Source organism: Trichechus manatus, unplaced genomic scaffold (assembly GCF_000243295.1).
Source record: "Trichechus manatus latirostris isolate Lorelei unplaced genomic scaffold, TriManLat1.0 scaffold00055, whole genome shotgun sequence".
NCBI classification, from domain to species: Eukaryota; Metazoa; Chordata; class Mammalia; order Sirenia; family Trichechidae; genus Trichechus; species Trichechus manatus.
The window spans coordinates 14,561,300-14,576,845 of NW_004443991.1; the positions used below are offsets into that span (position 1 = coordinate 14,561,300).

Below are 15,546 nucleotides of genomic sequence, written 5' to 3' on the forward strand. Positions count from 1 at the left end.
AAATCGTTATGTTTAGAGATGTTTTCAACTTTTTTTTTTTTTTTGAATTGACTGTTTGGCTTAGTTTTGTAATTAATTCCTATCAGGTCTTTCACTTTTAAGAATTATTATTATGAGTTAACCAAGGACATTTTTAAGTTGTCATCTGCAGATAAGTTTTACTTTGCTGATTCACTGAAAAAGCTTGACCAAAATAGTTCAACAAAAATGGACTATATCAGATTTATGAAGAGGACTGTAATGTTTTGAATGTGGGTACTGTTGGACTAAATCAAGATTTCTAGAACTCTTATGTAGAAGCGGACGGGATTTTCAGACTTCTGCTGATCCAGAATTACATGCAACCAAAATTAAGTACATAGGACTGAGCAAACTAAAAGAATTACTATAAGGTTTTTTATGAGACTATTGCTGATGTTCAACATTCTATTTTCTATATATATGAAACCATTTTTATTTTTTCCCCCATTTTAATGTAAGAAACGTCTATTTCAGTAAGTAATAACACTATACTGGATACAGAATATCCTATGGTAAGGGCTTTTCTCATTTTCTGATTCTTGTTATTTGGCTAACCCAAATAGCACATCTTGGTTATATGGCGCTAACATTTTTCCTTGGCTCCCACCTGAAGGGATTAGCAGATATGAGACTGAACTGGGACCAAGGTTGAATATTAACTGACTTACTTCTTCCAGCTGACATGCCTCTTTTTAAGAGTGCATTAGTCCAGAGCTATATTTCTATTGTGTAATCATTTGACTTCTACTTTTATACCTCAAATAGGATGAGAAGATGTTGTGGCTTATGACAAAATTCTGACTAAATATGTTCAGAGTGTTTTAAAATAATTCTACCCATGGACGTGAAAAAAAGAATACTGAAATGACTATGATGAGAGAAGTAGTTCTTCAAAACCAAATGGCTCTCAACATCCTTAATACTGCACAAAGAGGCACCTGTGATGGTTAAGGTTGTGTGTCAACTTGGCTAGACCATGATTCTCAGTGGTTTAGCAGATAATAATCAAAGTCCCTGGAAGCAGCAGTCAAGAAATCGAATGATGTATTACACTGGGCAAATCTGCTGCAAAAGAACTCTTTAAAGTGTTAAAAAGCAAAGATGTCATTTTGAGGACTAAGGTTCGCCTGATCCAAGCCATGATATTTTCAATTGACTCATATGCATGCAAAGGCTGAACAATGAATAAGGCAGACCAAAGAAGAACTGATATCTCTGAATACAGTGTTGGTGAAGTATACTGAATATACCATAGACTGCCAGAAGAACAAACAAGTTTGTCTTGGAAGAAATACAGCCAGAGGGCTCTTTGGAAGCAAGGATAGTGAGACTTCATCTCATGTATTTTGGGCATGTAATCAGGAGGGATCATTCCCTGGAGAAGGACATTGTGCTTGGTAAAGTAGAGGGTCAATGAAAAAGATGAAGACCCTCAATGAGATGGGTTTACACAGAGGCTTCAACAATGGGCTCAAATATAGCAACAACTGTGAGGATGGCGCAGGACTGCACAGTGTTTTATTCCATTGTATATAGGATCTCTATGAGTTGGAATCAACTTGATGACACCTAACAACAACAACAACATGTAATCATCCTGCATTTTAAGATCTGATGTGAGCAGCCAATCAGTTGAAAGGGGAGTTTCTCTGGGACTATGGTCTACAACGAATATATATGGATATTTTGGCAAAACTCATGCTCTCTTGATCCTGCAACCTACTTGCCATCCTCTGACCTCTGGTTCTTGGCATGTGAGACAGCAGCCTGCTGTCTGACCTGTCAATTTTGGATTCCTCAACCCCTTCAACCACGAGTCAGGAGAAGCCTCCAGCCTCATGCCTGACCCACAGATTTGAGACTTGACAGCCTCCACATCTGCATGAGACTTTTCTTGAAATATATATATATATACATTTCATTGTTTTTTCTCCTCTAGGGAACCCAGCCTAAGAGAGCACCTAATATACCTGATTGTTATGTATATATTCCTGATAAGCTGACGGGGTTTTCAGACTTCTACTAATATCACTTACTATGTTTCCCATATGCAATGCATAGTGTCAAATCTCAGCGATCTTGTTCCTTCCTTAACTGATACTAAAAGCAATTGGTTTTCCTCTTGGGGTGGGTGGTAGAAAAAAATTGCTACTTTCTTTTGGAATCTTTATATTCTTATCGTTTCTATTATTGTAATTATAAAAAGCTGCTTTGCTTTGATTCAACACATTTTATTCATGAAATGCTGTACTTCAAAACCATTTGAACCTTCACATAAAATCATACTTGTTTACAGGCTTTCACCAATGAGTGTGTTGTTTAATCACCTCCCTTTTTTGTCCTTGGATATGTTTCATCTTGACGTCTATCATTCTGTCCTGACTGAGGAATGTTCCTCAAATGTGCCCTTGTCTATTAAGATGTTCCTCATAAACCTACTTACCCTGAAGATGAGACTTTTTAGATTACCAAGGTAAATAAAATAATTTTTTTTTATCAACTCCTCAAGGAAACAAAGTCTTTGCAGAAGAAAGGTTACTCCATTATGGGTGATCAGTGGCTCCTATCAAAGTCTTGATCAAAAGGGGTGAATGTAAATGGGAAAGTTTCAAACTGGAGGCACTCATGTCAGACTAAGAATGATGTGGTCAACAGGCATTCCCAGGAGACAAAAATTTGCTCATAGAAAGAATGTGTCAGGATGCAAATGATTTTTTCCTAGGAAGAATGTGTGTTACCAAACCAGCTGGCACCACTCACCAATGTGGTAACCCACCCTCTCCTGGCAAAGTAGCTGACTTTTACATTTTTAAAGAGCTTCAAACTGAAGCTGATCTTATCAATCATTAACCCCTTACCTTAATTTTGTTCTCTATGTATATAGACCCCACTCTCTGTTTGAAAGCTGGAGTACATTGTAATTTTCTACTTTGTACTGCTCAATTCAAGCTGTATTATTCCTCAGTAAAACTTTTTTCTTTCACTTCTAACAGAGTATGAGATTTTCATTCCTGACAGCACAAAGTGGTTGGGTGTCATTATCAACTTCCAGTTCAATAGAAATATTGTTGTATCCACTGGTGCGAGCATTCCTCCATTTTGAACTAAGACCTCTAGACAAGAAGGGCACAGGGTCACTGGGACAGGAATCAAAATTTATGCAAGTGGGTAATTAAGGGTAATAGTGGATGGTGCCGTTCCCATTTCCCCGCCTTGATTTCTGGACCCGTGAATTCAGACTATGGAAGAAACAGCATCATATATTGGATGCTAATTTAGAGCCTCCAGGAAAACATTGCCTTACCCCAGCAAGGTACTGCCACCTAGGTGACACTATAACTGAGTTTTCAAAAGACTATTCCACTTTTCTATCTTGCCAGCTGTTTAAGGATGATGAAAAACATGGTAAGACCAGTGAATTCCATGAGCATGGGCCCATTGCCACATTTCATTTGCTGTGAAGTGAGTTCCTTTATCCGAGACAATGCTTTGCAGAATACCATGGCAGTGACTAAGTCATTTTATAAGTCCATGGATGGTAGTTTTAACATAAGCATTGTTTGCAGGGAGAGCAAGCCAGTGTCTTAGTCATCTAGTGCTGCTATAACAGAAATACCACAAGTGGATGGTTTTAACGAAGAGAAGTTATTTCCTCACAGTCAAAGTAAGCTAAAAGTCCAAATTCAGGGCGTCAGCCTTCTTCTCTTTGGTGTTGCCCCGGACTAGGAGCTTGTCTACACAGGGACCCCAGTCCAAAGGACGTGCTCTGCTCCTGGTACTGCTTTCTTGATGGTATGAAGTCCCCACTCAAAACTAGCAGCTTTTCGAGTCACTTGATAAATAGGGTGGAGTAGCACACCCAAATGAGGAATACGTTGCCTCCAAAATCTGAAGAGGCCCATTAGGTGTTGTGCCTCCTTTTTAGTTGTGGGAGCAGCAAGATGCAATAACTTATCCTTCACTTCAGAAGGAATGTCTCGACATACCCCACTCCTGGTACCAAATGTCTTAGGCTGGGTTCTCTAGAGAAGCAAAACCAATAAAGTGCATAAATATATATATAAAGAGAGATTATATCAAGGAAGCAACTCATGCGATTGTAGAAGCTAGAACGTCCCAAGTCCGTGGATCAAGGTAGAGGCCTCTCCCAAGTCACACAGCTGCAGAAGCTGGCAAGCCCAAGATTGGCATGTCGGAGAGCAGGGCTCCCACTCACAGGCTGTGCAGATCAACGAATCCCACGTTCGGCAGATAAGCTCACTGCTCAAGTCCCAAGAACGGGAGATGAGATGACAGGAAACGGCCACAGGATCCAGAGAGAGCAAAAAGCCAGAACGTCTGCTTATATTCAGATGCGGGCCACACACCCAAGGAGATGCCCTTTCATCTGACTGGCTACTCACAGTATATTCAATCATGGGACTGATTACATTAAAACACTGAGAATCATGGCCCAGCCAAGTTGACACACAATCTTAACCATCACACCCAGGGTAAAGTCTATCTCAGTAAGAACAAAACATTTCCCTTTCCATGATGGAAGTGGTCCAATAAAACTAACTTGTCACCAGTTTGCTGGCTGATCACTCAGAGAGTGGTGCCATGCTGGAGACTCAGTGTTGGTCTCTGCTACTGGCTGAATTAGGCATTCAGCAGTGGTTATAGCTGCGTTGGTGAGATGATGTCAGTATTGCTGAGCCCATGCATAACCTATATCCCTGCCACCATGGCCACTTTGTTCATGAGCCCATTGGTCAATAACAGGAGTGGCCAGGGAAAGAAGCTGACTGGTATCCACAGAAAATGACTACCTATTCACTTACTTGCTCATTACAATATTTCTCTGTTGAGGTCACCCTTTGGTGAGATTTTCACATGAGACACAAATATCCTCATATGTTTAGTCCATTTGGAGAGTTCTATTCACATACCTCTTCCCCAGACCTCCTTGTCACTAATTGTCCAATCATTTCCTTCCAAGTCGCTGACCATCCAGCCAAACCATTGGCCACAGCCCAATCAGTATACAGTTGCACATCTGGTCACTTCTCTTTCCAAGCAAAATGAACAACCAGGGTCATTGCTTGTAGTTCAGCCCACCAGGAAGATTTCTTTTCACCACCGTCCTTCAGAGAAGTCCCAGAAAAGGGTTGCTGTCCACTTTCCCGTGTTGCTTGCATATTATGCAGAATTATCTGTAAATCAGGCCCAAGTTATCACTTCAGTCAGTTGATCATAGGGGACTCCCCATGAGGGCATAGATGCAGGCTGGGAGAGAGAAGGTAAACTAGCAGTAATGGGTACCATGGGCATTTGGGCCATTTCCTCATGTAACTTGCTTGTGCCTTTAGGGTCTACTCAAGCCCAATCACTTCTATCTGATGATGGGGTGCTGCCATACATGCCCAACTTTACAGCTTTGTGGGTCAGACTACACCCAGGACATGATGGAACACTCAGTTTGCATGGTAACTTGGTGGACCATGGTTACGTATTCTGTCTGTTCTAAGGCCCAGTAGTAAGCCAAAAGTTGTTCCTCAAAAGAAGAGTACTTATCTTCAGAGGATGGCAGAGCTTTGCTCCAAAATTTAAGGGTCTGTGCCATAATTCACCAATAGGGGCCTGCCAAAGGCTTAATATATCACCTCTATCTGCCACTGACACTTCAAGCACCATTGGATCTAATGAGTCATATGGCCCAAGTGGTAGAACAGCTTGCACGACAACCTGGACCTGTTGCAGAGGTCCCCATTCAGGATAGCAGCTGTTCTGGTAGCTTGGTAAATGAACTGGAATAATACACCCAAATGAGGAATATGTCACCTCCAAAATCCAAATAGGACTACTAGGCATTGTAGCTTATTTTAGTTGTAGGATGGGTCACATACAACAAGTTACCCTTCGCTTTGGAGGGGATATCTCAACATGTCCTACATCATTGGACCTCTAGAAATTTCACTGGAGTGAAAGGCCCACGAATTTTTATTGGGTTTATTTTCCACCTTCTGGCACACAAATGTCTTACCATTAAGTCTAAAGTAGTTGCTACTTTCTGCTTACTAGGCTCAATCAATGTTCTACTGCTATTCGAAAACTTTTCACTGGCCAATTTTTTCAGGTACTTCTTAGTCTCTTAGTCTGGAAGCTCCTCTGAAACGAGTGCAACATAGGTGACCCTGCTGTTATTTGAAATACTGGTGGCATAGCTTCCAGCATCACAGCAACATGCAAGCCACAACAGTACAGCAAACTGACAGGCATGTGGACATCTACTTCAAAAAAATTGGCCAGTAAAAACTTTATGAATAGTAGCAGAACATTGTCTCATACAGTGCCTGAAGATGACTCCTTTAGATTGGAAGACACTCCAAACACGACTGGGGAAGGCCTGTCTCCTCAAAGCAGAGTTGACCTTAATGACATGGATGGAATAAAGCTTTCGGGACCTTCATTTGCTAATATGGCACGACTCGAAATGAGAAGAAACAGTCGCGAATATCCATTAATAATCAGAACATGGAATGCATGAAGTATAAATCTAGGACAATTGAAATTCATCAAAAATGAAATGAAATGCATAAAGATCTATATCCTAGGCATTAGTAAGCTGAAATGAACTCATATTGGCCATTTTGAATCAGAAAATCATATGGTCTACTATGCCAGGAATGACAAATTGAAGAGGAATGGCATCGCATTAATCGACAAAAAGAACACTTCAAGATCTATCCTGAAGTACAACACTGTCAATGATAGGATTAATATCCTTACGCCTGCAAGGAAGAACAGTTAATCTGACTATTAGTCAAATTTACACACCAACCTCTAATGCCAAACATGAGGAAATTGAAGATTTTACCAAATTCTGAGTCAGAAATTGATCAAACATGTAATCAAGATGCATTGATAATTACTGGTGATTGGAAAGCGAAAGTTGGAAACAAAGAAGAATTAGTAGTTGGAATAGACAGACTTGGTGACAGAAACAACACCTGAGATGCATGATAGAATTTTTCAAGACCAACGTCTTCTTCATTGCAAATACCATTGAAAAACAATATAAATGGCTACTGCACACGTGGACCTCGCCAAATAGACAACACAGGAATCAAGTAAATTACATCTGTGGAAAGAGACGATGGAAAAGTTCAATATCATCAGTCAAAAGAAAGCCAGGGTCTGACTGGGGAAGAGACCATCAATTGCTCCTATGCAAGTTAAAGTTGAAGCTGAAGAAAATTATAGCAAATCCCCAAAACTCTTTGCTGTCTAGTCAATCCTGACTCATAGTGACTATAGGACAAGCTAGAACTGCCCTGTAGGATTTCCAAGGAGTGGCTGGTGGATTCGAACTGCTGATCTTTTGGTTAGCAGCTGAGCTCTTAACCACTATGCCACCAGGGCTCCAGAACAAGTCCACTAAAGGTAAAATATGACGTTGCGTATATCCCACCTGAATTTAGAGACAATCTCAATAATAGAACACATTGAACAATAATTACTGAAGACCAGACAACTTGTGGAATGACATCAAGGACAGCATACTTGAAGGAGACAAAAGGTCATTAAAAAGACAGGAAAGAAAGAAAAGACCAAAATGGATGGCAGAAGAGATTCTGAAACTTGCTTTTGAAATTTGTTGTTGTTGTTAAGTGTCGTCCAGATGGTTCTGACTCATAGTGACCCTGTGTGTGACAGAACAAAACACTGCCCGGTCCTGTGCCAACCTCACAATCGTGGTTATGCTTGAGTGCATTATTGCAGCCACTGTGTCAATCCATCTCTTTGAGGATCTTCCTCTTCTTCGCTGACCCTCTACTTTACCCAGCATGATGTCCTTCTCCAGGAACTGATCTCTCCTGATAACATGTCCAAAGTACGTGAGTCATAGTCTAGTCATCCTTGCTTCTAAGGAGCATTCTAGTTGTACTTCTTCCAAGACAGACTTCTGCTTCCTTTGGCAGAACATGGTATGTTCAATATTCTTCACCAACACCACAATTCAAAGGCATCAATTCTTCTTCGGTCTTCCCTATTCATCGTCCAGCTTTCGCAAGCATATGAGGCTATTGAAAACATCATGGCTTGGCTCCAGTGCACCTTAGTCTTCAAGGTGACATCTTTGCTTTTTAACACTTTGAAGAGGTCTTTTGCAGTAGATTTGCCCGATGCAATGCGTCTTTTGATTTCTTGATTGCTTCTTCCATGGATGTTGATTGTGGATCTAAGAAAAATGAAATCTTTGGCAACTTCAATCTTTTCTCTGTTTATCATGATGTTGCTTATTGGTCAAGTTGTGAGGAGTTTCGTTTTCTTTATGTTGAGGTGTAATCCATACTGAAGCAGTAAGTGCTTCAAGTCCTCTTCACTTTCAGCAAGCAAAGCTGTGTTATCTGCATAACGCAGGTTGTTAATGAGTATTTCTCCAATCCCGATGCTGCTTTCTTCTTCATATAGTCCAGATTCTTGGATTATTTGCTCAGCATACAGATTGAATAAATATGGTGAAATTATACAACACTGACACACACCTTTTCTAACTTTAAACCACTCAGTATCCTCTTGTTCTGTTTGAATGGCTACCTCTTGATCTATGTACAGGTTCCTCATGAGTATGATTAAGTGTTCTGGAATTCCTATTTTTCACAATTTTATCCATAATTTGTTATAATTCACACAGTCGAATGTCTTTGCATAGTCAATAAAACACAGGCAAACATCTTTCCGATATTCTCTGCTTTCAGCCAGGATCCATCTGACATCAGCAGTGATATCCCTGGTTCCACATCCTCTTCTGAATCCAGCTTAATTTTTGGCAGTTCCCTGTCAATATACTGCTGCAGCTGCTTTTGAATGATCTTCAGAAAAATTTTACTTCAGTGTGATTTGAATGACTGTTCAGTAATTTCCATATTTGGTTGGATCACCTTTCTTTGGAATAGGCATAAATATGGATCTCTTCCAGTCGCTTGTCCAGGGTAGCTGTCTTCCAAATTTCTTGGCATAGAAGAGTGAGCACTTCTAGGGCTGCATCTATTTGTTTTTGGTACAGTGACTCTGTGTATTCCTTCCGTCTTCTTTTGATGCTTCCTCTTGAACATAAAGTAGCTAAACAGGAAGGAGGAAATAATGAAGCAGAAGAGCTGAACACAGGTTTCAAAAGGCAGCTTGACAAGACAAAGTAAAGTATTATAATGAAATGTGCAAAGATTAGAAGATAGAAAACCAAAAGGGAAGAACACACTTGGCATTTCTCATGCTGAAAGAACTGAATAAAAAATTCAAACCTTGAGTTACAATATTGAAGTATTCTAGGGGGAAAATATTGAATGATGCAGGAAGCATCAGAAGAAAATAGAAGGTATACACAGAGTCACTGTACCAAAAAGAATTGGTCAAAGTTCAACCATTTCAAGAGGTAGTATATGATCAAGAACCTATGGTGCTGAAGAAAGAAGTCCAAGTGGCACTGAAGACATTGCAAACAACAAGTCTCCAGGAACTAACGGAATACCAATTGAGAAGTTTCAACAAACAGATGCAGCGCTGGAGGTACTCACTCGTGTATGTCAATATCTTAGTCATCTAGTGCTGCTATAATAGAAATACCACAAGTGGATGGCTTTAACAAAGAGAAATTTATTCTCTCACTGTCTAGTAGGCTACAAGACCAAATTCAGGGCGTCACCTCCAGTGGAAGGCTTTCTCTCTGTCGGCTCTGGAGGAAGGTCCTTCTCATCAATCTTCCCATGGTCTAGGAGATTCTTCTCACAGGAACCCCAGGTCCATAGGACACACTCTGTTCCTGGTGCTGCTTTCTTGGTTGTATGATGTCCCCCTGTCTCTCTGCTCACTTCTCTTTTTTATATCTCAAAAGAGATTGGCTTAAGACACAATCTAATCTTGTAGCTCTCATCAATATAACTGCCACTAATCCATCTCATTAACATCATAGTGTTAGGATTTACAACATGCAGGAAAAATGGTTGACAATCACTCAACACTAAGAATCATGGCCCAGGCAAATTGATACATATATTTTTTGGGAACACAATTCAATCCATGATGGTCAAAAAATTTGGAAGACAGCTATCCGACCAACCAACTGGAAGAGATTCATATTTGTGCCCATTCCAAACGAAGGTGATCCAACAGAATGTGGAAATTATAAAACAATACCATTAACATTACACACGTGTATGTTTTTGCTGAAGATCATTCAAAAGTGATTGCAACAATACATGGACAGCAGACTGCCAGAAGTTCAAGCTAGATTCAGAAGAGGACGTGTAACGAGAGATATCATTGCTGATGTCACATGGAGCTTGGCTGAAAGAAGAGAATACTAGGAAGATGTTTACCAGTGCTTTATTGACTATGCAAAGGCATTCAACTGTGTGGATCATGACACATTATGGATAAAATTGCGAAGAATGGGAATTCCAGGACTCTTAATTGTGTTCATGAGGAACCTGTGCAGAGACCAAGAGGCAGTCGTTGCAATAGATCAAGGGGATGCTGTGTGATTTAAAGTCAGGAAAGGTGTGTGTCAAGGTTGTAGCCTGTCACCAGACTTATTCAGTCTGTATGTTGATCAAATAATCCTTGAAGCTAGACTATATGAAGAAGAATGTGGCATCAGAATTGGAGGAAGACTCATTAATACCTGCAATATGCAGATGACACAGCCTTGATTGTTGAAGGAGAAGAGGACTTGAAGCACTTACTGATGATGACCAAAGACTACAGCCTTCAGTATGGATTACACTTCAACATACAGAAAACAAAAATCCTCACAACTGAACCAATAAGCAACATCATGATAAATGGAGAAAAGATTGAAGTTGTCAAGAATTTCGTGTTACTTGGATGCACAAAGCCCCTGTTAGTAGCTGACAAGAAATCAAAGGCTCTGTTGCCTTGGGCAAATCTGTTGCAAAAGATCTCTTTAAAGTGTTGAAAAGCAAAGATGTCTCTTCGAGGACTAAGCTGTTCCTGACCCAAACCATAATATTTTCAATTGCCTCATATGCATACGAAAGCGGGACAATCGATAAGGAAAACCGAAGAAGAATCGACGCTTTGAATTACGGTGTTGGTGAGGAATACTGAATATACTATGGACCTCCAGAAGAATGAATAAATCTGTCTTGGAAGAAGTACAGCCAGAATGCTCCTTAGAAGCAAGGATAGTAAAACTTTGTCTCACGTACTTTGGACATGTTATCAGTAGGGACCAGTCCCTAAAGACGGACATCATGCTTTTTAAAGTAGAGGGTCAGTAAAAAAGAGAAAGACTCTCAACAAGATGGATTGACAAACAGTGGCTGTAACAATGGGCTCAAGCATATCAAAGTTTGTGAGGATGGCACGGGACTGGCCAGCCTTCTGTTCTGTTGTACATCGTGTCGCATCGAATCAGAACCGAGTCAAGGGCACCTAACAACAGCAACAACAACAGGTCCAATCAGCATAATATCATCAATGCAATGGACCAGTGTGATGTCTAGTGATCAAGGTCCCTGAAGATTAAATTACGACATAGGGCTGGTGACTTGATATACCTCTGAAGTAGGACGTTGAAGGTGAATTCTTGCCTTGCCAGCTAAAAGGAAACAGCTTCTGATGGTCTTTACAAATGAGTTTCCAGAAAAAGTCATTTGCCAGTTCAAAAGCTGTGTACTAGGTACCAGGAGATGTAATAATTTGTTCAAGCAATGAACCCACATCTAGAAGTACAGTTGCAATTGGAGTCATCATCTGGTTAAGTTACTGATTATCCACTATTGTTCTCCAAGATCCATCTATTTTTTGCTCAAATCAAATAGTTGAGTTGAATCAGGATGTGGTGGGAATAACTACCTCTGCATCCTTCATGCTCCTAATGGTGACAATTATCTCTGTAACTCTTCTAGGAATGCAATATTTTTTTTTTTTTTGGTTTACTATTTTCCTAGATAGAAGAAGTTTTAGTGGCTTTCACTTAGTGTTTTCTACCATGATAGCTAAATCAAGGAAAAAATGTTGGGATTCTGCCAGTTGCTGAATATGTCTATTCCAATTATGCATTCTGGAACTGAGGCGATCACTACAGGGTGGTTTTGGAAACTCATTGGACCTACTTTGAGTTAGATATGAGTTAAAAGTCCATTTATCACCTGACTTTCATATGCCTCTACTCTGGTGAACCACAGTGATGTTTTTAGTCTTTTGGGATTAGTGTCAGCTCAGAGCCAGTGTCTAGTAATCCCTGAAAAGTCTGATTATTTCCTTTTCCCCAGAGAACTATCACCCTAATGAAAAAATTTAGATCCCTTTGAGGAAGGCTAGAAGAAAGATTAATGGTATAAATTTTAGGAAATATGTTTCAAGGTACTAAAATATCTTAGCCTGGAAAGAGAACCAGTAAGATATATCTATCTATCTATCTGTATCATCTGAGATATTTATTTTAAACATTTGGCTCACACAATGTTGTGGGGCTGGAAAATCCAAAAACAACCTGTTGAAATTTCCTGCAGTCTTGTGTCCCAATGTCTGTACGTTAGATGACAGGAAGAGTGAAAAGTGAAAGCTTTTTGGAAAAATGTCTACTTATAGTCTGGAAGCAGAATACACCCTAGGGAAAATTCCCTTTTTGTTCTTAAGGCTTTTAACTGATTGAATAAGGTCCAAACACATTTTGGAGGGTAATCTGCTTTACTTAATGCTAACTAAATTAATTGCATATAAAAACAGCATCTATAGTAGTGTTTGACCAAACAACTGGGTACCATGGTCTAGACAAGTTGATAATTACAATTAACTATCACAGAGACCATCCTCAGACCATGACAAAATTGTCCAATTTTCTTAATATACTTCCAGAGAACAGGTAGAATCGTTCCTTGTCTTAGAATGTGAGTCTAAAATCTTTAAATCCAATAGCAGTCATTCCCCTTGAAAACAGGAACCAGACAAGGATGCCCTCTATCACCACTATTATTCAACATTCTGCTGGAGGTCCTAGCCAGAGCAGTTAGGCTAGAAAAAGAAAAAAATGCATCCAAATAGGTAGGGAAGAAGTCAAAATATCTCTATTTGCAGATGATATGATCTTATACACAGAAAACCCCAAAGAATCCACAAGAAAACTACTGGAACTAATAGGAGATTTCAGCAAAGTTTCATGACACAAGCTAAACAGACAAAAAATCAATTGGATTCCTTTACATCAACAAAGAGAATCTTGAAGAGGAAATCACCAAATCAATACCATTTACAATAACCCCCAAGAAGATAAAATACTTAGGAATAAATATAACCAGCAATGTAAAAGATTTTTGCAGTGAAAACTACAAGACACTACTGCAAGAAACTAAAAAAAACCCTGCATAAGTGGAAAAATATACCTTGCTCATGGATAGGTAGACTCTACATAGAGAAAATGTTAATTCTACCCAAAGTAATCTACAGATACAATGCAATCTCGATCCAAATTCCACCAGCATTTTTGAATGAGTTGGAGAAACAAATCACCAACTTCATATGGAAAGGGAAGAGGCCCCGAATAAGTAAAGCATTACTCAAAAAGAAGAACAAAGTGGGAGGCCTTACACTACCTGATTTTAGGATCTATTATACTGCCATGGTAGTCAACAACAGATACATAGACCAATGGAACAGAGTTGAGAATCCAGATATAAGTTCATCCACCTATGAGCAGCTAATATTTGATAAAGGCCCAAAGTCCATTAACTGGGGAAAAGACAATCTCTTTGACAAATGGTGCTGGCATAACTGGATATCTATATGAAAACAACTGAAACAAGACCCGGATCTCACACCATGTACAAAAACTACCCCAGAATGGATCAAAGACTTAAATATAAAAACAAAAACAATAAAGATCATGGAAGAAAAAATAGGAACAATGTAGGAGCCCTAATATGTGTCATAAACACAATACGAACCATAAGTAACCAGGCACAAGTACCAGAAAAGAGACTAGATAAATGGGAGCTCCTAAAAATCAAACACTTATGCTTATCAAAAGACATCACCAAAAGAGTAAAAAGACAACCTACAGACTGGAAAAAAATTTTGGCTACGACACATCTGATCAGTGCTTAGTCTCTAAAATCTACAAGATACTGCAAAACCTCAACAACAAAAAGACAAATAACCCAGTTAAAAAATGGGCAAAGGATATGAACAGGCACTTCACCAAAGAAGATATTCAGGCGGCTAACAGACACATGAAGAAATGCTCACGATCATTAACCATTAGAGAAATGCAGATCAAAACTACAATGAGATAGCATCTCACCCCAACAAGGCTAGCCTTAATCCAAAACAGACAAAATAACAAATGCTGGAGAAGTTGTGGAGAGACAGGAACACTTATACACTGTTGGTGGGAATGTAACATGGTACAACCAGTTTGGAAATCGATTTGGCCCTTCCTTAAAAAGCTAGAAATACAAGTACCATCGATCCAGCTATCCCTCTCCTTGGACTATATCGTAGAGAAATAAGAGCTGTCACACTAACAGATATACGCACACCCATGTTCATCGCAGCACTGTTCACAATAGCAAAAAGATGGAAGCAATCTAGGCGCCTATCAATGGATGAATGGATAAACAAACTGTGGTATATCTACACAATGGAATATTATGCAGTGATAAAGAACAATGAAGAAGCTGTTAAACATCGTATAACATGGTGGAAGCTGGAACTTATTATGCTGAGTGAATTTAGTCAGTCACAGAAGGACAAATACTATATAAGACCACTATTATAAAAACTCAAGAAAAGGTTTAAACACAGAAGAAAACATTCTTTGATGGTTACACGGGTGGGGAGGGAGGGTGAAGGTTACTTACTAACTAGATAGTAGATAAGAATCATATTAGGTGAAGGGAAGGACAACACACACTACAGGGGAAGCCAGCACAACTGGACTAAACCAAAACTAAGAATTTTCCTCAAGACAATCAAATACTTTGAGAGACAGAGTAGCAGGGATGGGGTGTCAGGGGACCATGCTTTCAGGGGACATCTATGTCAATTGGCATAACAAAGCTTATTAAGAAAATGTTCTGCATCCTACTTTGGTGAGTGGTGTCTGGGGTCTTAAAAGCCTGAAAGCAGCCATCTAAGATGCATCAATTGGTCCCAACCACTTGGAGTAAAAGAGAATGAAGAACACCAAAGACACAAGAAAAGTATTAGCCCAAGAGACTGAAAAGGCCACATAAATCAGAGACTTCATCAGCCTGAGACCAGAAAAACTACATGGTGCCCAGCTACCACCAATGAATGTCCTGACAGGGAACATAACAGAGGCTCCCTGATGGAGCAGTAGAACAATGGGATGCAGAACTCAAATTCTAGTAAGAACACCAGACTTAATGGTCTGACTGAAACTGGAGGTGCCCCAGAAAGCATGACTCCTGGATTCTCTATCACCGCACAATGAAAACAATTTCAGAGGTCAACTCTTCAGACTGGACTGTAGGTCTTAAAATGATACTCATGAAG

The 15,546-nt window shown here is 39.7% G+C and overlaps 1 pseudogene; it reads right to left on the reverse strand.

Moving 5' to 3' along the window:
• Positions 1-2,982: 2,982 nt before the first annotated feature.
• LOC111820907 (uncharacterized) lies at positions 2,983-12,262 on the reverse strand (annotated as a pseudogene).
• Positions 12,263-15,546: the final 3,284 nt, after the last annotated feature.